The sequence below is a fragment of the Hemiscyllium ocellatum genome, chromosome 42 (assembly GCF_020745735.1).
Source record: "Hemiscyllium ocellatum isolate sHemOce1 chromosome 42, sHemOce1.pat.X.cur, whole genome shotgun sequence".
Lineage (NCBI taxonomy): Eukaryota > Metazoa > Chordata > Chondrichthyes > Orectolobiformes > Hemiscylliidae > Hemiscyllium > Hemiscyllium ocellatum.
The window spans coordinates 24900711-24922612 of NC_083442.1; the positions used below are offsets into that span (position 1 = coordinate 24900711).

The window sequence follows — 21902 nt, forward strand, 5'->3', positions numbered from 1 at the left end:
TCCTTAAGGGTCATAATCTCCAGGTTACTACCCGAGCCACGTGCCAATTGGTATAGGAATAAGTAAGTTAGGGAAGTAAACACATGGCTCAGGGATTGGTGTGGGAAAGAGGGATTCTATTTCATAGGGCATTGACATCAGTTTTGGAACTGGGGGGATCTGTACCGTTGGGATGGTCTTTGCCTGAACCGATCTAGAACCAGTGTTCTAGTGAAAAGGATAAACAGGGTGGTCACTAGGACTTTAAATTTTTGAGTCAGGGTGGGGGAAGCAAAAGCGACAGGGAGTGTGGAGTTGAATGGAAAGATAAGCAGCAGGGTAGCAGGGGTGCAGGTAGGTTTCAGCCTGGGGTACACTAGGAATGCAGCAAAAAGGAAGGATAACTTCGGACATCTTATGATTTCCAATATGTCTAATAATGGTAAAAAAAGTTAGTATTAAGGTACTTTACCTGAATGCTCGTAGTATTCATAACAAAATAGGTGAATTAACAGCACCAATCATTGTGAATGATTATGATGAGGTAGACATCACAGAGACGGGGTTGTAAGGGGTTCAGGACTGGCAGTTAGACATTCAAGGATTCACAACTTATCGAAAAGACAGGGAGGTGGGCAGAGGGGGCGCAGGGTTGCCTTGTTAGTTAAGAATGAAATGAAATCTATGGCACTGAATGACATAGGGTCAGATGATGTGGGGTCTGTGTGGGTGGGGTTGAGGAACCATAAAGGCAAAAAAACATAATGGAAGTTATGTACAGACATCCCAGCAGTGGTCAGGACCAGGGGCGCTAGATGTACCAGGAAATAGAGAGGGCATATCAGAAATGCAGGGTTATAGTGATCGTGGGGCACGTATATGCAGGTGGACTGGGCAAAAAATGTTGCCAGTGGATTCAAAGAAAGGGAAATCATGGAATGCTTACAGGATAGATTTTTGGAACAACTTGTGATGGAGCCCACAAGGGAGCAGGCAATTCTGGACTTAGTGCTACGTCATGAGCCAGACTTTATAAAAGATTTTAAAGTAAGTGAACACTTAGGAGACAGCGATCATAATATGGTAGAGTTCAGTCTGCAGTTTGAAAGAGAGAAGGCAAAATTGGATACAATGGTGTTCCAGTTCAATAAAGATAATTACAGGGGCATGAGAGAGGAACTGACAAAAGTCAACAGGAAGCAGAGCCTTGCAGGGAAGACAGTACGGTAACAATGGCAGGAGTTTCTGGGTGTAATTGAGGACACAAAAAGATAGATTATCTGAGATGGTGGAGGGGTGGGGGGGGGATTGGGGTAGTGGGGAGGTGGGAGCAGTGATGGGTGTTGTGGGGGTGTGTGTTAATGGTGGAATTAGACAGCCATGGCTGACAAAGGAAGTCAGGAAATGTATCAAAGAAAAAGAGAGAGCCTAGAAAGTGGCCAAGAGCAGTGGGAAATCAGAAGATTGAGAAGGCTACAAAAACAGACAGAGGATAACAAAGAGAGAAATAAGGAAGGAGAGGATCAAATATGAAGGGAGGCTAGCCAGTAATATTACAAATGATTGTAAAAGTTTCTTTCAATGCATAAGAAACAAATAGGAGGCAAAAGTAGACATTGGGCCACTTCAAATTGATACAGGAAGGTTAGTGATAGGAGATAAGGAAATAGCTGAAATATTTAATAAGTACTTTGCATCAGTCTTCACGGTGGAAGACATGAGTAATATCCCAACAATTATGGAGAGTCAGGGGGCAGAATTGAGTATGATGGGCATTACAAAAGAGAAAGTGCTAGAAAAGCTAAAAGGTCTAAAAAATTGATAATTCTCCTGGGCTCGATGTTCTGAGGGAGGTGGCTGAGGAAATAGCGAAGGCATTGGATGTGATCTTTCAAAAGTCACTGGAGTCAGGGACAGTCCCAGATGATTGAAAAATCACTGTTACAACCCCCTTGTTCAAGTAAGGATCAAGACAAAAGATGGAAAATTATAGGCCAATTAGCCTAACCTCGGTTTAATTAAATTGAACTGAATTTATTATCACGTGTATCGAGGCACAGTGAAAAGCTTTGTCTTGTGAACAATACAGGCAGATCACAGAGTTAAGTAGCATAGATAATAAATAATAGGTAAACAGCAGCAAAACCAAAAACACAGGAGAATGTTAAGAGTTTGTGAGTCCATTCAGCATTCTAACAGTAGGATACAAACTAGTAACCTCACCAACAAGCCAGCAGATAAAGGGGGCGCAGTGATAGTCTGACGCACTGACTTCTACACCACTGAAGCCAGACACCAACTCAAGGACACCTCCTTCTACTGTCCCCTTGACCAAGACCCTCATCACCAAACCATCATCTCCCAGACCATACAGAAGCTCATCACTTCAGGAGATCTCCCACCCACAGTTTCCAACCTCATTGCCCAGGAACCCCGCACTGCCCGGTTCTACCTCCATCCCAAGATCCACAAGCCTGACCACCCTGGCCGACCCATTGTCTCAGCATACTCCTGCCCCACTGAACACATCTCTACCTACCTCGACACTGTCCTATCCCCCCTAGTCCAGGAGCTCCCCACATACACCACCCATGCCCTCCAACTCCTCCAAGACTTCTGTTTCCCCGGCCCCCAATGTCTCATCTTCACCATGGATATCCAATCCCTCTACACCCACATCCGCCATGACCAGGGCCTCCAAGCACTCCATTTCTTCCTATCCCGATGTCCCCAACAGTACCCTTCCACCGACTCTCTCATTCATTTGGCTGAAATGGTCCTCACCCTTAACAATTTCTCCTTCGAATCCTCCCACTTCCTCCAGACCAAAGGGTAGCCATGGGCACACGTATGGGCCCCAGCTATGCCTGTCTCTTTGTTGGCTATGTAGAACAGTCCATCTTCCATAATTACACCGGTACCACTCCCCACCTCTTCCTCCGCTACATTGATGACTGCATTGGCACCACCTCGTACTCCCGCGAGGACGTTGAGCAATTCAGCAACTTTACCAACACATTCCACCCTGATCTTAAACGTACCTGGACCATCTCTGACACCTCCCTCCCCTTCCTGGACCTCTCCATCTCCATTAATATCGACCGATTTGACACCGACATTTTTTACAAACCCCCCGACTCCCACAGCTACCTGGATTACACCTCTTCCCACCCTACCTCCTGCAAAAATGCCATCCCGTATTCCCAATTCCTCTGCCTCCGCCGTATCTGCTCCCAGGAGGACCAGTTCCACCACAGAACACACCAGATGGCCTCCTTCTTTAGAGACCGCAATTTCCCTTCCCACGCAGAGTTAAAGACGCCCTCCAATGCATTTCGTCCACATCCCGCACCTCTGCCCTCAGACCCCACCCCTCCAACCGTAACAAGGACAGAACACCCCTGGTGCTCACTGTCCACCCTACCAACCTTCATATAAACAAAATCATCTGCCGACATTTCCGCCACCTCCAAATGGACCCCACCACTAGGGATATATTTTCCTCCCCACCCCTTTCCGCCTTCCGCAAAGACCGTTCCCTCTGTGGCTACCTGGTCAAGTCCATGCCTCCCAACAACCCACCCTCCCATCCTGGTACCTTCCCCTGTCACCGCAGGAATTGCAAAACCTGTGTCCACACCTCCACCCTCACCTCCATCCAAGGCCCTAAAGGAGCCTTCCACATCCATCAAAGTTTTACCTGCACATCCACTTATATCATCTATTGTATCTGTTGCTCCCGATGCGGTCTCCTCTACATTGGGGAGACTGGATGCCTCCTAGCAGAGCGCTTTAGGGAACATCTCTGGGACACCCACACCAATCAACCACACCGCCCTGTGGCCCAACATTTCAACTCCCCCTCCCACTCGGCTGAGGACATGAGGGTCCTGGACCTCCTTCACCGCCGCTCCCTCACCACCAGATGGCTGGAGGAAGAATGCCTCATCTTCCACCTTGGAACATTTCAACCTCAGGGCATCAATATGGACTTCACCAGTTTCCTCATTTCCCCTTCCTCCACCTCACCCTAGTTCCAACCTTCCAGCTCAGCACTGTTCCTATGACTTGTCCTACCTGCCTATCTTCTTTTCCACCTATCCACTACACCCTCCTCTCTGACCTATCACCTTCGCCCCACCCCCATCCACCCATTGTACTCTTTGCTACCTTCCCCCACCCTCCTCCCTGACCTATCACCTTCATCCTCACCCCCACTCACCTATTGTACTTTATGCTACTTTCTCCCCACCCCCATCCTCCTCTCACTTATCTCTCCACCCTTCAGGCACTCTGCCTCTCTTCCTGATGAAGGGCTTTTGCCCGAAACATCGATTTTACTGATCCTCAGATGCTGCCTGAACTGCTGTGCTTTTCCAGCACCACTGATCCAGAGTAGGATAGAAACTGTTTTGAAACCGGTTGGTGCATATGTTCAGGCTTCTGTACCTTCTCCCTAATGGTAGAGGTTGTAGAAAAGCATTGCCAGGGTGGGATGGATCTTTGAGAATGCGGGTGGCCTTTCCTTGACAGTGGGCCTGGTAGATGGATTCTATAGATGGGAGTTGGCCTTTGTGATTGTACGAGCCGTGTTCACCACTCTCTGTAACCGTCACCGATCTTGAATGGCACAGTTGCTGTACCAGGTAGTAATATATCCAGATAGAATGCTCTCAATGACGCACGTATAAATATTGGCAAGAGTATTTGCTATCATGCCAAATTTCCTCAGCTGCCTGAGGATGAAGAGATATTGTTGAGCCTCTGTAACCAGTGTGTCCACATGAAGAGTCCAAGAAAGTTTTTGTGGATGACCACTCCCAGGAGCTTGATACTCTCCACTCGATCCACCCCTGTGCTGTTAATGTGTAGGGTGGCATGAGTAACATCCTGCCGAAAGTCAATATTGAGTTCCTTGGTTTTGCTGGCATTGAGAGGTAGGTTGTTCTCAGTTCACCATTTTTCCAGGTCTTCCACCTCCCGTCTGTAGTCTTTTTCATCACCATCTGAGACTCAGCTGACTATGGTGGTGTCATCAGTGAACTTGTAAATGGCATTAGTCTGGTGTTTAGCGACACAGTCATGGGTATACAGTGAGTACAGTAGGGGGCTGAGTACGCAACCCCTGGGGGGCTGCAGTGTTGAGTGTTAGTGAGGATGAAATATTGCCCCCAGTCTTCACTGATTGTGGCCTGTGGGTCAGGAAACTGAGGATCCAATTGCAGAGAGTGGGACTTAGTCTGAGATCACTAAGTTTAGTAATCAGTTTCGAGGGGATAATAGTGCTGAAGGCTGAACTGTAGTTAATGAGTAGGATTGTTACATAGCTATCTTGGTGTCAAGATGTTCATGGGAGGAGTGAAGAGCAAGTGATATGTTATCTGACGTGGATCAATTGGTCCGATATTCAAACTGAAGTGGGTCAAGAGTTGTGGGGAGGCTGGAGTTAATTACTGTCATGGCCAGCCTTTCAAAGCACTTCATGAGCACTGAAGTTAGGGCCACTGGTGGGGGGTAGTCATTGAGACATGCTGCATGAGCCTTCTTAGGCATGGGGATGATGTTGGCCCTCTTCAAACAGGCAGGGACAATGGCCTGCTGCAGGGAGAGGTTGAAGATGTCTGCGAAGACCTCTGCCAGTTGATCTGTGCATGCTCTGAGTGCACGGTCTGGTACTCCGTCTGGTCCCAGCACTTTCCTTGGATTCACACGAAAGAAAACTGATCTGACCTCTGACGCAATGACTGTTGGAATAGGTTCGTCATGACTTGTCGGAATAGGTGTTACTTTCCGCCGAAATTCTGCTCAAAATGAACACAGAAGGCATTGAGACGATATGGGAGGGATGTGTCATTGTCTGCTATCTTGCACTGTCTCTTTTTAGAACCTGTGAGGTTATTCAGTCTTTGCCATTGTCTCCAGGTGTCTGTCTAGGTCTCTAGTTTGGATCGGTATTAGCTCTTAGATGTCTTAATGGCTCTGCAAAGATCATACTTGGATTTCTTATATTTGAGTGGGTCTCCTGATGTGAAGGCCTCATGCCTGTTTTTAGCAGGTTCTGTATGTCCTTATTCATCCAGGGTTTCCTTTTGAGAAACACCTGGACTGACTTCCTCAGTATGCAGTCCTCCACACACATGCTGATAAAGTCTATGATGGTGGTGGTGTACTCGTCTTGGGTACCTGCGGCCTGTTTCAACACGGCCCAATCAGCCGATTCCAGACAGTACTGGAACTAATCCTCTGCCTCCTCCGACCAGCACTGGGCTTGTATCCATGAGGGGGTCGCCTGCTTGAGGTTTTGCCTGTAATCTGGGAGAAGAAATGCGGCATTGTGGTTGGAGTTCCCGAAATGAGGGCAGGGATGGAGCAGTAGGCACCTTTCACAGTGGTGTAGCAGTGGTCTAAAATGCTCGGGTCCCTGGTGGGGCAGGTAATGTTCTGGTGGCACTTGGGCAACACTTACCTTCAATTGGCTTGATTGAAGTCACCAGTCACAATAAACAGGACCGCGGGGTGTTCAGTCTCCAGGGTGTTAGTGGTGGCGTATGTCACATCCAGAGCTTCCTCAACTTTTGCTTGTGGTGTTATGTACACAGCAGTTAATATCGCAGTGATAAATTCCCATGGTAGATGTAAGGGGTGGCATTTGATGGTGACGAATTCAGGTTTGGGGGAGCAATAGCTGCCCACGGTTGCAATGTCCATGCACCACAAGTTGTTGATTAAAAAGTTGATACAATTACAAAATCCATCATTTAGGATGAGATTTCTAAATTCTCGGAAGTGCAGGGTCAGATTAGAACAAGTCAGCATGGATTTAATAAAGGAAGGTCTTGCCTGACAAACCTGTTAGAATTTCATGAAGAGGTCACAAGTAGGTTAGACCAGGGAAACCCAGTGGATGTTATCTATCTAGATTTCCAAAACGCCTTTGATAAGGTGCCACACGGGACGCTGCTGAGCAAGGTGATGGCCCATGATGTTCGAGGTGAGCTACTGGCATGGATTGAGGATTGGCTGTCTGACAGAAGGCAGAGAGTCAAAATAAAAGGTTCTTTTTTGGAATGGCTGTCGGTGACAAGTAGGGTCCCGCAGGGTTCAGTGTTGGGGGCCGCAGCTGTTCACTTTATATATTAATGATCTGAATGAAGGAACTGGGGACTGACATTTGCTGATGATACAAAGTTAGGTGGACAGGGCAGGTAGTACTGAGGAGGTGGCGAGGCTGCAGAAAGATGTAGACAGTTTAGGAGAAATTCAACGTGAGCAAATGCAAGGTCTTGCACTTTGGAAAAAAGAATTCAGGCATAAACTATTTTCTAAATGATGAGAAAATTCATAAGGCCGAAGTAAAAAGGAATCTGGCAGTGCTAGTCCAGGATTCTCTAAAGGTTAACTTGCAGGTTGAGTCCTTGATTATGAAAGCGAATATAATGTTATCATTTATCTCAAGAGGGTTGGAATATAAAAGTAGTGATGTGTTTCTGAGACTTTACAAAGCTCTAGTTAGGCCACATTTAGAATACTGTGTTCCAATTTTGGGTCCCACACCCCAGGGAGGACATACTGGCACTAGAGCGTGTCCAGCAGAGATTCACATGGATGATCACTTGAATGGTAGGTCTAACATGCACTGAATGGCTGAGGATCCTGGGACCGTATTCATTAGAGTTAGAAGGTTGAGACTTACAAGGTAATGCTGAAAATTCCTGATGAAGGGCTTATGCCCGAAACGTCGAATTTCCTGTTCCTTGGATGCTGCCTGACCTGCTGCGCTTTTCCAGCAACACATTTTCAGCTCAGATCTCCAGCATCTGCAGTCCTCACTTTCTCCACTTACAAGGTAATGCATGGCTTAGAAAGAGTGGAAGTTAGGAAGTTGTTTCCATTAGGCGGGGAGACTAGGACCCATGGGCATAGCCTTAGAGTTAGAGGGGGTCAATTTAGAATGGAAATGAGGAGACATTTCTTCAGCCAGAGAATGGTAGGTCTGTGGAATTCACTGCCGTGGTTTGCAATGGAGATTGGGACATTAAATATCTTCAAGGCAGAGATTGATAAAGTCTTGATGTCACAAGGAATTAAGGACTACAGGGAGAGTGTAGGTAGTTGAAGTCGAAATGCCAATCAGCCATGATTAAATGGTGGAGTACACTGAATGGGCTGAATAGCTGTACTTCCACTCCTATATCTCATGATCTTATGGTCTTATAAGTTCAGTTCTGGACCCCACATCATAGGAAGGGTGTGATTGTACTTGAGAGGGGGCAGAGTAGAGTTAAGACTGTGAGAAAAAGGAACAGGAGTTGGCCATTTGATCCCTGAAGCCTTCTCCAACATTCAATTAGATCATGGCTGATCTGACATTCCTCACATCCACTTACCTGCCCTTTCCTCGTAACTCTCGATTCCCCGACCGATCAAGAATCTATCTGTCTCAGCCTTAAATATACACAAGGACTCTGCCCCACAGCTCCCTGTGACAAGGAGTTCCAAAGGCACTCAATCCTTCTCTCAGAGAGGAAGTTCCTCCTCATCTCAGTCTTAGATTGGCACCTCTTTATTCTGAGACTATTTCCTCAGGTCCTAGACGCTCCCATGAGGGGAAAGCCCCTCTCAGCATTTACCCTGTCATGCCCCTTAAGAATCCTGTATGTTTTAATGAGATCACCTCTGATTCTTCATTTATACAGATGTTGTCTGAGCTGGAGTGTTCCAGTTATGAAGAGAGATGAAATAGGCTGGGGTTGATTTCCTTAGAATAGAGAAGGCTAAGGTGGAAAACCTGGTTGAGTTGCCCATAGTTCTGAGCAGCAGACAGGGAGAAACCTTTCCCCTTAGTAGAGGGATCAATAACCGGGGGACAAAGTTTTAAGGTTAAGGACCAGGTGGTTTGAGAAATAAATGCTTCCACTCAGAGGGTTATGGGTATCAGAAACTATCCTTACCTACTGAAAGGGTAGTAAGGATGAGAACCTTCAAGGCATTTATTGTATTATGTCACCATAGTTTTACCAGACCATAGGGTCTGCCCTCTTATTAGAGAGAAGCAACTGGTGGTGACTTAACCTGAGGGCCACCAGAGCCCAGGTAAGGGAAGAGATTGAGAAGCAGAGTCCTTCATGGTAACCTCAAACCAGTGATGGGAATTGAACTCATGCTGTTGGCATCACACAGCTCTGTAAAACAGCAACCCCGCCAACTGAGCTAAACCGATTCCCCGAGACGATTCAGATAGATTTAGATGGACACTTGAAACGCCTTAATGTACAAGGTTATGGTGCAGTGCTGGAAATAGGATTCAAATAGATGGATGTCTGATGACTGGTGTGGAACAACGGGCCAAAGGGCTTCTTTTCCACACTATAAAAACTCTGTGACCCCAAAGTGCTGAAAATGTCCAAGAGAATGATTCAAGGTTGAAAGGAGATTCGATAGAGGCATTCAAATTATGAGGGCCCTCGGCAGAATGGTGAGGGAGAACCTGTTTCAATCAGTGGAAGAAGCAAAAACAAAAGCACGCAGATTTAAGGTACTTGGCAAAAGAAGGAATGGAGAGACAAGGGAAAGTGAGACAGTGAGTGGTTGGGACCTGGAATGGGCTCCCTGAGGAAGCAGTGGAGACAGGTTCAGTTGAGGTATTGAAGAATAAATTGGATTATTACCCGAAAGAAAACATGTGTGCAGGGTTAAAGCTGGGTGAGTGGCACAAAGTGCATTCTCACTTGGGTAACCAGCGCGGGCATAATGAGCGAACCGACCTCCATCTGCGTTGTAACAATCCTCGAATGCTATTCAAGTCTTTCACTTCCGGAACGTGTATATCCATGATACTCAGCAAGGTTTGGTAATTATAATGGCTGAAAATGTGTTGCTGGTTAAAGCACAGCAGGTTAGGCAGCATCTCAGGAATAGGGAATTCGACGTTTCGAGCATAAGCCCTTCCGAAATGTCGAATTCCCTATTCCTGAGATGCTGCCTAACCTGCTGTGCTTTAACCAGCAACACATTTTCAGCTGTGATCTCCAGCATCTGCAGACCTAATTTTTTACTTGGTAATTATAATGTCATAACATCAACCATCAACGTGAGGATAATGTCAACAGCACGATAAAGGACATGGGGAACTCGACTTCACTCAGTAAGTTCTAATGACAAAAGAGACAATTACTGCAATCTCTCGGAAACTTAGATAAAAGCATGTTACTACAAACTGCGAGATCAAACATTTATGCAGGATTTTACAACTGTTTTCTGTTCTGCAAAGTAGAAGACATCTTTTTAGTCCAGACGTGCAAGTCTCTATTTATGCAGGTTCAATTTGGACAGGCAATTTAATTAAACTTTACACAAATTGTGAACAGGTAACTTGCCCACTTCAGATCAATGAGAATTAAAACAACACAATTTTTCACCAAAAACCCATTTATTTAAGCATTCAGAGCAATAGAGAAGGTGGGGGAGGGGAGGCAAGGCAGGCTAGTTAACTCAGTTAGCTGGACAACTAGCTTGCAATGTAGAGTGAGCCCAACAGTGTGGGTTCATTTCCTGCATAGTCTGAGGTGACCATGAAGGACTCTTCCTTCAAACCTCTCCCCTTGCCTGAGGTGTGGTGATCCTCAGGCTAAACCACCACCAGGTGAAAGTGAGTACTGCAGATTTGTGTGGTGCTGGAAAAGCACAGCAGGTGAGGCAGCATCTGAGGAACAGGAAGGTCACATTTTGGGCAAAAGTCCTGAAATAGGATTATGGCGACTTTGTGCTAAAAGTGACATTATGCATTAGAAATCTGAACACCATATATTGGCCCATAATTAATGAACACCTTTGTTTCATGATAAGTTATCGATCTCAGATTTAAAATTAACAACTGATCCCCCATCCGCTGCAGTCTGCAAGAAGAGAGTTCCAAACCCTTTTGTTTGTAAGAAGAGCCGTAGGTTTACAAGAATGATATCTGGACTTCAGGGGTTACGTTATGAGGAGATATTATACAAATTTGGCCTGTTTTCTCCAGAATTTAGAAGGCTAAGGGGTGATCTGATTAAAGTCTTCAAAATATCAGCAGGAAAAGACAGGGTAGATAAAGATAAACTATTTTTATTAGTTGGGGATTCTAGAACTAGGGGTCACAGTCTGAGAACTAAGGCCAGACTGTTCAGGAGAGATGTGAGAAAGCATTTCTTTATCACACCTTCAACGCATTATCTGGGCCGACATGGCATCTATTGTTAAAGTTCACTTGAGAATGTAATTTTATGAAAATTCTGGCATTTACATATGAAAGAACTGAAACCAACATGGTTATTCTAAAAGATGAGAGGTTTAACAAACAATCCAAATCTCTTTCAATATATAATTTCAGTTACACCACACTGTAAACTTTTGCTATAAATTCTGTGTCTACAATCTTCTGCTCAACAACCACCTGATGAAAGAGCAGCGCTCCGAAAGCCAGGGCTTCCAAATAAACCTGTTGGACTATCACCTGGCATTGTGTGATTTTTAACTTTGTAGAGATTTGGAACTGTCTTCCATGAACTGCAGTGGATGGTGGATCAACTGTTAATTTTAAATCTGAAGTGGATATATTATTTTTAAGCCAAGGTATATGGGCCAAACACAGGTAGATGGAGTTAGGCCACAGATCAGTCATTGAATGGTGGAACAGGCTGGAGGGACTGATGGGTTCTGTGTGGTAAAACCTGTACTATTACATTTTCCATTAGATAAGGAATGCATTTTTCAAATGAATACCTGACGATGGTTAATTTCAAACCTCATCCTAAAATATTTCTCTCCATTCCTGCTGTTTCTGTGCTTTGACGCATTGCAAAGCGATTATCAAAATGTTTATGAATAATTTACTGTTAGTTAGCATTCCAGCATTCAGTTCCCTTTGATGTGGACTACAGAAAGCCCACATGCTGGAGGCAATGACAGCCACTGGTAGCGAAACTCTACTCTACTGATAGAAAGGTAATAAAGTCACTGGCCTTGAAATGATACTGTATGAATATTAACACTCGAAAACTTAAATGCGTTTTGTAAGAAATGTCTTGCTTTGGAAACATGGCTGTTAATTTGCTTATAATAAATTAGCTAATGCTCCTTTGAACTAGTGCAAGAGAAGTTGCTGCCGGGGCTGGAGGGTCTGAGCTACGAAGGAAGATTGGATAGGCTGGGATTGTTTTACCTCAAAGCAACATAGGCTGAGAGGGGACCTGACAGATGTCATAGAGTCATAGAGATGTACAGCAAAGAAACTGACTCTTCAGTCCAACTCGTCCATGCTGACCAGACATCTAAACCTAATCTACTCTCATTTGCCAGTATTTGGCCCATTTCTCTCTAAACCCTTCCTATTCATGTACCCATCCAGCTGCCTTTTAAGTGTTGTAATTGTACCAGCCGCCACCACTTCCTCTGGCAGCTCATCCCATACACGCACCAACCTGTGCATGAGAAAGCTGCCCCCTCGGGTCCCTTTCCCCACTCACTTTAAACCTATTCCCTCTAGTTTTGGACTCCCCTACTCTGGAGAAAGGACATTGACTTATTCACCCTATCCACATCCTTCATAATTTTATGAACCTCTATAAGGTCACCCCTCAGCCTCCGAGAGTCTCGGTAAAATTGCTCCAACCTTTGCAACCTCTCCCTGTAGCTCAAACCCTCCAACTCTGGCAACATCCTTGTAAATCATTCCTGAACTCTTTCAAGTTTCACAGCATCCTTCCTATAGCAGGGAGACCGGAATTGCATGCAGTATTCCTAAGGTGTATAAACTATGAGGGTCATAAATAGGGTGGAGGAGAAGGCTCTTTCTTCCATTAGTAGAGAAGCATTCCATAATTAAGAGAGTATTTTTTACCCAGGGGATGGAGGGAGTCTGGAACTGCCTGAAATAATGGTTGAAATAGAAACTCACCACATTTAGTTGTGTTTAGATATTCACTTGTTTCTGTAGACTGCAGGAGTAAGGACCAAGAGCTAGAAAATGGGAGTTGTGTAGTCAACCTTTTTGGACCAGCATGGGTTGCTGGGGCTGATTGGCCTTCCTCCATGATGCAAACAGCTGTGAGTCTAAACCTTACAATTTTAGCAGTATCAGTTTCATTGGGTTTCGCGAAGGGTCTCTCTTCACCCAGCAATATCTCTCATTGCGAACTCACCTCATCAACTATCTACCCCACCCCTGTGAGGCTCCTTGCATCCAATTCCAGATGCATTCTACCATTTATGGGCAGCACTTTGGCTCAGTGGCTAGCACTGCTGCCTCACAGCGCCAGGGACCCGGGTTCAATTCCAGTCTCGGGCAACTGTCTGTGTGGAGTTTGCATATTCTCCCTGTGTCTGCATGGGTTTCCTCCAGGTGCTCCGGTTCCCTCCCTCAGGTTAGATGATTTGGCCATGCTAAATATGTCCAAGGTGTTCAGGGATGTGTAGGTTAGGTGCATTAGTCAGGGGTAAATATAGGGTAGGAGTGTGGGTCACTCTTTGGAGGGTCAATGTGGACTTGTTGGGCCAAAGGGCCTGTTTCCACACTGTAAGGGTTCTATAAAAATTTGTTGTTTGCATAACAACTTGCCACACAGCAGATATCTACTGAAAGACAGTCATCCTTGGATCTTCAAAAGGTCATAGTGCACCCAGAGTTGTTGGTAATCTAGTGTCACCCTCTCACCTGCAACATAACGACAACAGCAGTCACCAAAGCTATGCTGTTCACCTCAAATGACTGACATTCTCTCACACCTTTCTGTCACCCCAGTCACCAGGCCACATGTTTTACCTACCCTTAGCTACATCCCATCTAAATACCCTCTATAAGCCACCAGTACTCTGTTTCCACTGCCCTCTGAAGATCTGAATCTTGTCATTAGATTACTTACAGTGTGGAAACACAACCCACCCATTCCCCTACATTTAACACTTTACCTAACACTACGGACAATTTAGCATGGCCAATTCACCTGACCTGCACATCTTTGGACTATGGGAGGAAACCGGAGCACCCAGAGGAAACCCACGCAGACACAGGGAGAATGTGCAAACTCCACACAGACAGTCGCCTGAGGTGGGAATTGAACCCGGGTCTCTAGTGCTGTGAGGCAGCAGTGCTAACCACTGTGCCAATGTGCCACCCACTATACCACCATGCCGCCCACATTGTCCAGTAGGAGAACATCAAATTCAGTCAAGCATTTTTAAAATTTCAAAAGTGAGCTATTATTGTCAGCAAGGGGAGGTCCAATGTAGGTGTATTTTTAATTTTGTTCTACATTTTCAGCAAAAAAGACATTTTTGATTCAAACTGAGTTTGACAGAAGGGGACTGCAGAAGCTAGGAGATGGTATATTATCATATCTTCTTCATCTCGAATAAAATCTGGCAAAACCTGCAGTGTTACATTTTCCACTTATTTTGAGTTAAATAAGGGGCATATTCTTCAGATGAATGACTGACAATGGTTCTCATTCCAGACCCATATCAACCATGAAATTTGTCATTGCATTCAGTGCAGCCCACCTTAAGATATTTTCAAATCAACACGTTCAGAGATGTCATCACACACATCTGGGGGAGGTGGGACTTAAACCTGGCAATTAGCATTCCGTACAAGTTCCAAGTGAGGCGAAACAATTAGGTGTTACTCGCTATTTAGCAGCTGAAATCTGAACATTATCCCTTCTGCATTTGAACATAGACTTCTTTTGTATCTGAGGAGGTTCTGAAGGACACTGAATGTTGTGCTTATCAATGAACATCCCCATTTCCAACCATATCTCCAAGCCCTCTTCCAGTGAGCAGAAAGAGCCCAGTTAGAGTTGAAGGCTAGATGTTGTCTTGGCTGGGTTGCAAGTCCAAAAAAAAGATTCAAAAGGGATGATTTTGAAGCCCATGTGCTTGAATTGTCCTCACAATTAAAGGAGATGATTGCAGATGCATACTAACAAATTTTAAAATAGACAAATACAGCTATGAATGCTGTCTTGATGCATTACAAGAAATGCAGCCCATACTGTGAGAACAATAGGCAACGTTTCCCTTCCTATGGCAACCTAACTAAGGATATAAGTTGAAACAATTATCTGCAGCCACCCTAACCAGGGAGATAAAGGAAAACTGAATGTTGAATTGTTATGGAAACTACAATCAGAAAGTGTGGTGCTGGGAAAGGACAGCCGGTCAAGCAGCTTCTGAGGGGTAGGAGAGTCAATGTTTCAAGTATGAGCTCTTCACCAGGAATGAGCTGATGCCCAAAACATTGTTTCTCCTGCTCCTCGGATGCTGCCTGACCTGCTATGCTTTTCCAGCACCACACTTTCCGACTCTGATCTTCAGCATCTGCAAGGCCTCACTTTTTCCTTGCTATAGAAATTAAGAGTTTGAGATAAAAGATCATGTTGGTTATGGGGCAGGTGTGGATTAAGTTAAAAATAATACATGAGGTCTAACCTTTGTATTTTAACAGAAACTACCCCTGAGTGACCGGAAGAAATATGCTTCAATAAATCAATGCTTGTTGAACCTAAGAGTCAAAGTGGCTGATTTTGATGAGTCAATGACTATCCCCAACAAGAGAGAATTAAACCACCCCTTCCTTTGACATGGAATGGCATTGCCATTACTAAATTCCCCCACCATCAACCTCTGAGAGGTTACCATTGACAAGAAGTAAAATTGGATTAACCATATCAATACTATGGCTACTAGAGAAGGTTAAAAATTGGCAAGTCTGTGGTGTGCAACTCATCATTTGTTTCTCTGAAGTCTGTCCGCTATATACAAGGCACAAGTCAGGAGTGAAATGGAATAGTCCACTTGCATTGATGAGTGCAGCTCCAACAACACTAAAGAAGCTCAATTCCATTCATGGGAGAGAAGATGGCTTGATCAGAATCTCATCCATTCGACATTCTATCCTTCCATAGTAACAGTTTGTACCAGGTATACGATGCACTGGAGTTACTCATAAGGCCCCATCCATAGCATCCATCCTTCCAAACCCATGATCTCTCCCATCCAGAGTGACATGGGCATGTCAACCCCACCATCAGCAACCTGTCCGCCAAGACACACTGCATCCTGTCTTGAAACTATATTGAAGTTCTTTCACTGTTGCTGCTACTTCCTTCTCACAGCACTCTTGCATCTATCCCATAGAGGTGGTAGCAATTCTTGAAGGGCAGTCAGCCCCATCTTTTCCAGGGCAATTAGGGCTGGCTAATAAATGCTAAAAATGTGACTGATACACAGCTCAGGTGGGGTTGGCGGAAGTGTCATGGCAATACAGAGCCCAGGCTAATGTCCTGGGGCACGGGTTCAAATCCCACCGTCACAGATGGTCCGAGATAATCCAAACATGGAAATAAAAAACTAGCCTAATGATGACCATGCAACCATTGTCTTACCAGGTTGATTCAGGAGTTGAGGCACTGGCCTATGAGGAGACATTGCGTAGACTGGGACTATACTCATTGGAATTTAGAAGAACAAAAGGGAAATCATATAGACACATATAATATTATGAAAGTCATAGATAACACAGAAGCAGGGAGGTTGTTTCCACTGGTGGGGAAACTAGAGTGGCATGGTGGTATAGTGGTTAGCACTGCTGCTTCACAGCGCCAGAGACCCAGGTTCAATTCCTGCCTCAGGCGACTGACTGTATGGAGTTTGCACGTTCTCCCCGTGTCTGCGTGGGTTTCCTCCGGGTGCTCTGGTTTCCTCCCACAGTCCAAAGATGTGTGGGCCAGATGAATTGGCCATGATAAATTGCCTGTAGTGTTAGATGTAGGAGTATGGGTTGGTGTGGACTTGTTGGGCCAAAGGGCCTGTTTCCACACTGTAAGTAATCTAATCTAGAGCTAGGGGCATAGCCTCAAAATAAGATTTTGGACTGAGTTGAGGAGGAATTTCTTTATCTAAAAGGTTGTGAATCTGTGGAATTCTATGTCAGTGAAACAGTGGAGGCTACCTAGTTGAATGTTTTTAAGACAAAGATAGACTTTTGAAAAGTAATTAAGAATTATGGTGAGAGGGTGGGTAAGTGGAGCTGAGGTCACAAAAAGATCAGCCATGATCTTATTGAATGGCGGAGCATGCTTGAGAGGCCAGATGGCCTACTCCTGCTCCTACTTCTTACGTCTTTACCGAATGGAGGGAAACAAAACTGCTTGTTTACTCCCTAAATTCTCTACTTAAACTAATAGACTCACTAACCAGTCATCAAAAATCTGTTAAAAATAAGTGCTTCTTTGGCTATGCTTCTCACTGCCTGCATTAATTCTTTCTTGCTTCTTGTTGAAGTCCTCCTACTTGTGAAGGGTTTGGTGACAAGCTTAATAATACTACAAGTTGCAGTTGACACAATGATGAGCACCATTGTTACTCTGCAGCATCTACAATTTTTGTCACTTTTCTTGTTAGATTCTGTAGAATCTCTTCTGTAGAAGCTCAGTGAGTAGATCAGGGGAAGTATAATCATGTTCAAGGACACTGATTAGTCTGCCAACGATCACGTCTCAAAGCTGCAGTGACAAAGCCATCAGATGCGCGGTCTTGAAGGAAGATGACACATGGATTCTCATCTTTTATGAATAAGCAAGTGCATTTAAAAAGCTTTGTGATGTGACTACGGATCACTGATAATTGATTGATGGGGCAAATGAGAGAACAGGAGAGTACAAGGACACAAACTTTCAGGGGAGGGTTTGTATTAAGAAAAATTGTTGCATAGTTGCTGATAATGAATTCTATGTCAAACAATTTACTGAGGAGGAAAAAGGATACTTGAGGGCAGTTTTCCTCTGATTGTGATATGAAGAGGTGAGTATTCATCTCAGTGATTCTAACGAAATCAGAACCAGTTTTTCTTTGATAATGTCAACACTGCTTTTCAATGTAAGAAAATTTTAATGCCTTAAAATCCTGGATTAAGGAATTATGTCCTTCAATAGTGATGGGTGGCTACTAATTAGGAGTACAATCATATTTTGCTCTACGTTTCTTGGGAAACCAAATCGTTAGATGATGCAAAATTACTCAAAAATGACTATAAAGAGCAGGGCACAGTCATTGAATTTAATTCTTTTGCCATTCGTTCACACAGTCAAAAATGATCCAAAAACCCAACAGTATGGTCCCATATTCACACACAATAATTGGACCATGGCACAAATTTGACATGGTTCCACGTGTTAATAGTGTGGGTGTCAGTTTAGCTCAGTGGACTTTTGAAGCAGTGTGATGTCAACAGCATGGGTTCAATTCCTATCAGCAGCTAAGGTTATCATGAAGGACTCTCCTTCTCCACTTCTCCCCTCATCTGAGGCACGGCGACCCACAATTTAAATCACCACCGGTCCTTTCTCTCTCTCTCTAATGAGAGGATCCTAATAAGGAGCAGCACGGTGGCTCAGTGCTGAGCACTGCTGCCTCACAGCGCCAGTGACCCGGGTTCGATTCCACACTCGGGCGACTGCGCGGAGTTTGCACGTTCTCCCCACATTGGTGTGTGTTTCCTCCTAGTGCTCCAATTTCCACCCACAATCCAAAGATGTACACATTACGTGAATTGGCCATACTAAATTGCCCATAGTGCTCTGGGATTTGTAAGTTAGGTGCATTAGTCAAGACTGAAAATGTGTTGCTGGAAAAGCGCAGCAGGTCAGGCAGCATCCAAGGAACAGGAAATTCGACATTTCGGGCATAAACCCTTCATCAGGTTTATGCCCGAAACATCAATTCTCCTGCTGAGAGGGGTCAAAGGGTATCTTTGACCTGAGAACTAAATCTAACTCCTTTTTGAAAATATTCAACGCTTTTGCCTCAACCACTTTCTGTGACAGAGAATTCCACAGGGTCACCACTCTCTGGATGAAGAAACTTCTCCTGATTTCAGTCCTAAACAGCCTACACCATATCCTTAGAAGGATAGCCAGGCAGACCATTCAACCCATCTAATCTATGCTACACAAGCCTCCTTTTCCCCATCATCTCACTCAAATAGGATGCTGGAGATCTGATTCAATGTAACTATTTTTCTAATCTTTTCTGCTTACCTTCTCCTTAAAGAAATCTATTTTATCCACTTCAACCGCACCATCTGGCCTTGAACTTGAAGCTTTAACCACTCTCAGGTGAACCACGCTTCATAATTTCTTGACTTACTCAGTAAGGATGAGTCGATAAAGTGTGGCGTTGGAAAGTAGCATCTGAGGAGCAAGATAGTCAATGTTTCAGGCTTGATCCTTCACCAGACTTGCTGAAGGTTCGCACCTAAAATGTTGATTCTCTTGCTCCTCAAATGCTGCCTGACTTGCTGTATTTTTTTCCACACTTTATCAACTCTGACTTCTCCAGCATCTACAGCCCTCACTGTCTCCTATCATCAGGAAAGCTATCACATCCATACCTTTCAAGATAGTGACTTAAATTGACATTTTGAAATTTCAAAGGCAATCAAAAGGCTATCCAAGATGGCTGCCAAGGGTCAGGTGACCTTGCTTCTTTGGCAAACGAATGATTAACTCACATCCGGGTTTGAGTTTGGAAAGTTTTTGGAATGTAAGTTACCATGCCTTCCCTTCAAGTAGGCACACCAAGACAGAGGTATTTGTAGAATTCAGTCCTTGTATTGTCTGTGGACTTAAACATAAAATCTAAGTCCAAATGCCATGTTTCTGAATTCATAACTTGACAAAACAATGCAGAAACCAGCCCATTGGAAGTAAGCAGAAATAACATCCAGTTCCCCAATGCATAACGATGCCTTCAGATTTCCAAATTGTTCTGTGTGAACAATACAAGCATCAACCTTGCCCCCAAAGCTGTGTTTAGATAACAACTCAATTACTCCAAACACCAGGGAGGAAAAAAAATGGCTTCCAAATTAACAAGAAAAAGCATAAAACACAAAATAGTCTCTGATAAATCCAATGAGAAATGCAGGAAGAAAATAGTAATTTAAATGCCATCACAAAGAACAGCTAAGGCAGAAACACAGATGGAAAAAGAATCTAGGTGGGTACATGAAGAGAAATGAAGGGAAATGAAATATATGAAGGGAAGAGAATGTTATGCTGACATGGCTATCAACTGGCAGGAAAATGTTATGAGGTTTAAATATTGGTATGACTCAGTTAAAGTTATAGCATAACACAGCATGGAAACAGACCCTTTGGTCTAGCTCATCCATGCTGACTAGATATCCTAAATTAATCTAGTCTCATTTGCCAGCATTTGGCCCATATCCCTCCAACCCTTCCTATTCATATCCCCATCCAGATGTCTTTTCAATGTTGAAACTGTACCAGCCTCCAACACTTCCTCTGGTAGCTCATTCCATACACGCACCACCCTCTATATAAAAAAGTTGTCCCTTAGGTCTCTCTTAAATCTTTCCCCTCTCATCATAAGCCTATGCTCTCTAGTTTTGGACTCCCCTACTCTGGGGAAAAGATCTTGGTAGTTATTCACCCGATGCATGCCCCTTATCATTTTATAATCCTCCGTAACTTCAGTATCCGACTCTCCAGAGAAAAAAGCCCCAGCCTATTTAACCTCTCCCTATAGCTCATACCCTCCAATTCTGGAAACACCCTTGTCAATGTTTTCTGCACTCTTTCAAGTTTCACAACATCTTTTCTATAGCCCGGGGGACCAGAATTGAGTGCAGTATTCCAAAAGTGGCCGAACCAATGTCCTGTACAGCCACAACATGATATCCCAACTCCTATACTCAACGCACTGACCATTAAAGGCAAGGATACCAAACGCCTTCATCACTACTCTGTCTACCAATGACACCACCTTCAAGAAACTGTGAACCTGCATCTCCAAAGTCTCCTTGTTCAGCAGCACTCCCCAGGACCCCACCAGATTCTGCCCTGGTTTGCCTCAACAAAAGGTAGCAGTAGCTCCTGTGGCACAGTGTAGCTCCTGTGGCACAATTGGTCAGCGCATGGTACTTATATGTCAGTATGGAGGTGTGTGCAATGCCGAGGTTGTGAGTTCGAGCCTCACCTGGAGCAGGTTTATCTTCTCATGGCCAAAATAGTAATGTTGAGCAAATCCAAGTTTAAAGTGGGCGGCACAGTGGTTAGCACTGCTGCCTCACAGCGCCAGAGACCCGGGTTCAATTCCCACCTCAGGCGACTCTCTGTGTGGAGTTTGCACATTCTCCCTGTGTCTGCGTGGGTTTCCTCCGGGTGCTCCGGTTTCCTCCCACAATGCAAAAATGTGCAGGTTAGGTGAATTGGCCATGTTAAATTGCCCGTAGTGTTTGGTGAAGGGGTAAATGTAGGGGAATGGTTCTGGGTGGGTTGCACTTTGGTGGGTCGGTGTGGATTTGTTGGGCCGAAGAACCTGTTTCCACACCGTAAGTCATCTAATTTAATCTCAAAAAACCTCACATTTATCCAAATTAAAATTCAACTGCCACTCCTCAGCTCATTGGCCCATGTGATCAAGGTCCCCCTGTACTCTGAAATAACCTTCTTCGTAGTCCACCACACCATCAATTTTGATGTCACCTGCAAACATACAAACCATTCCTCCTATATTCAAATCCAAATAATTTATATAAATGACAGTGGTTCTGAGCGAACTGTTTCTATGTTGTAAAATTTATGTACACTTGCAGGAGTACATGTTCTTTCAGGTATGGTGTTAATGAATTAGGATGAACAAGAGGGTGGCATGATGGTTCAGTGGTTAGTACTGCTGCCTCACAACGCTAGTGACCTGCGTTCGATGCCCACCTCGGACAACCGAGTGGAGTTTGCACATTCTCCCAATGTCTGTGTGAGTTTGCACTAGAGCTCTGGTTTCCTCCCACAGTCCAAAGATGTGCAGGCCAGGTGAATTGGCCATGCTAAGTTGCCCAAGTGTTAGGTGCATTAGTCAGAGGG

The 21902-nt window shown here is 44.6% G+C and overlaps 1 non-coding gene across 1 annotated transcript; it reads left to right on the forward strand.

The window, feature by feature from the left end:
* Positions 1-20927: 20927 nt before the first annotated feature.
* On the forward strand, positions 20928-21023 carry trnai-uau (transfer RNA isoleucine (anticodon UAU)). Its single transcript has 2 exons — positions 20928-20965; positions 20988-21023. It is a non-coding gene; the product is annotated as a tRNA-Ile (tRNA).
* The last annotated feature ends 879 nt before the right edge of the window (positions 21024-21902 follow it).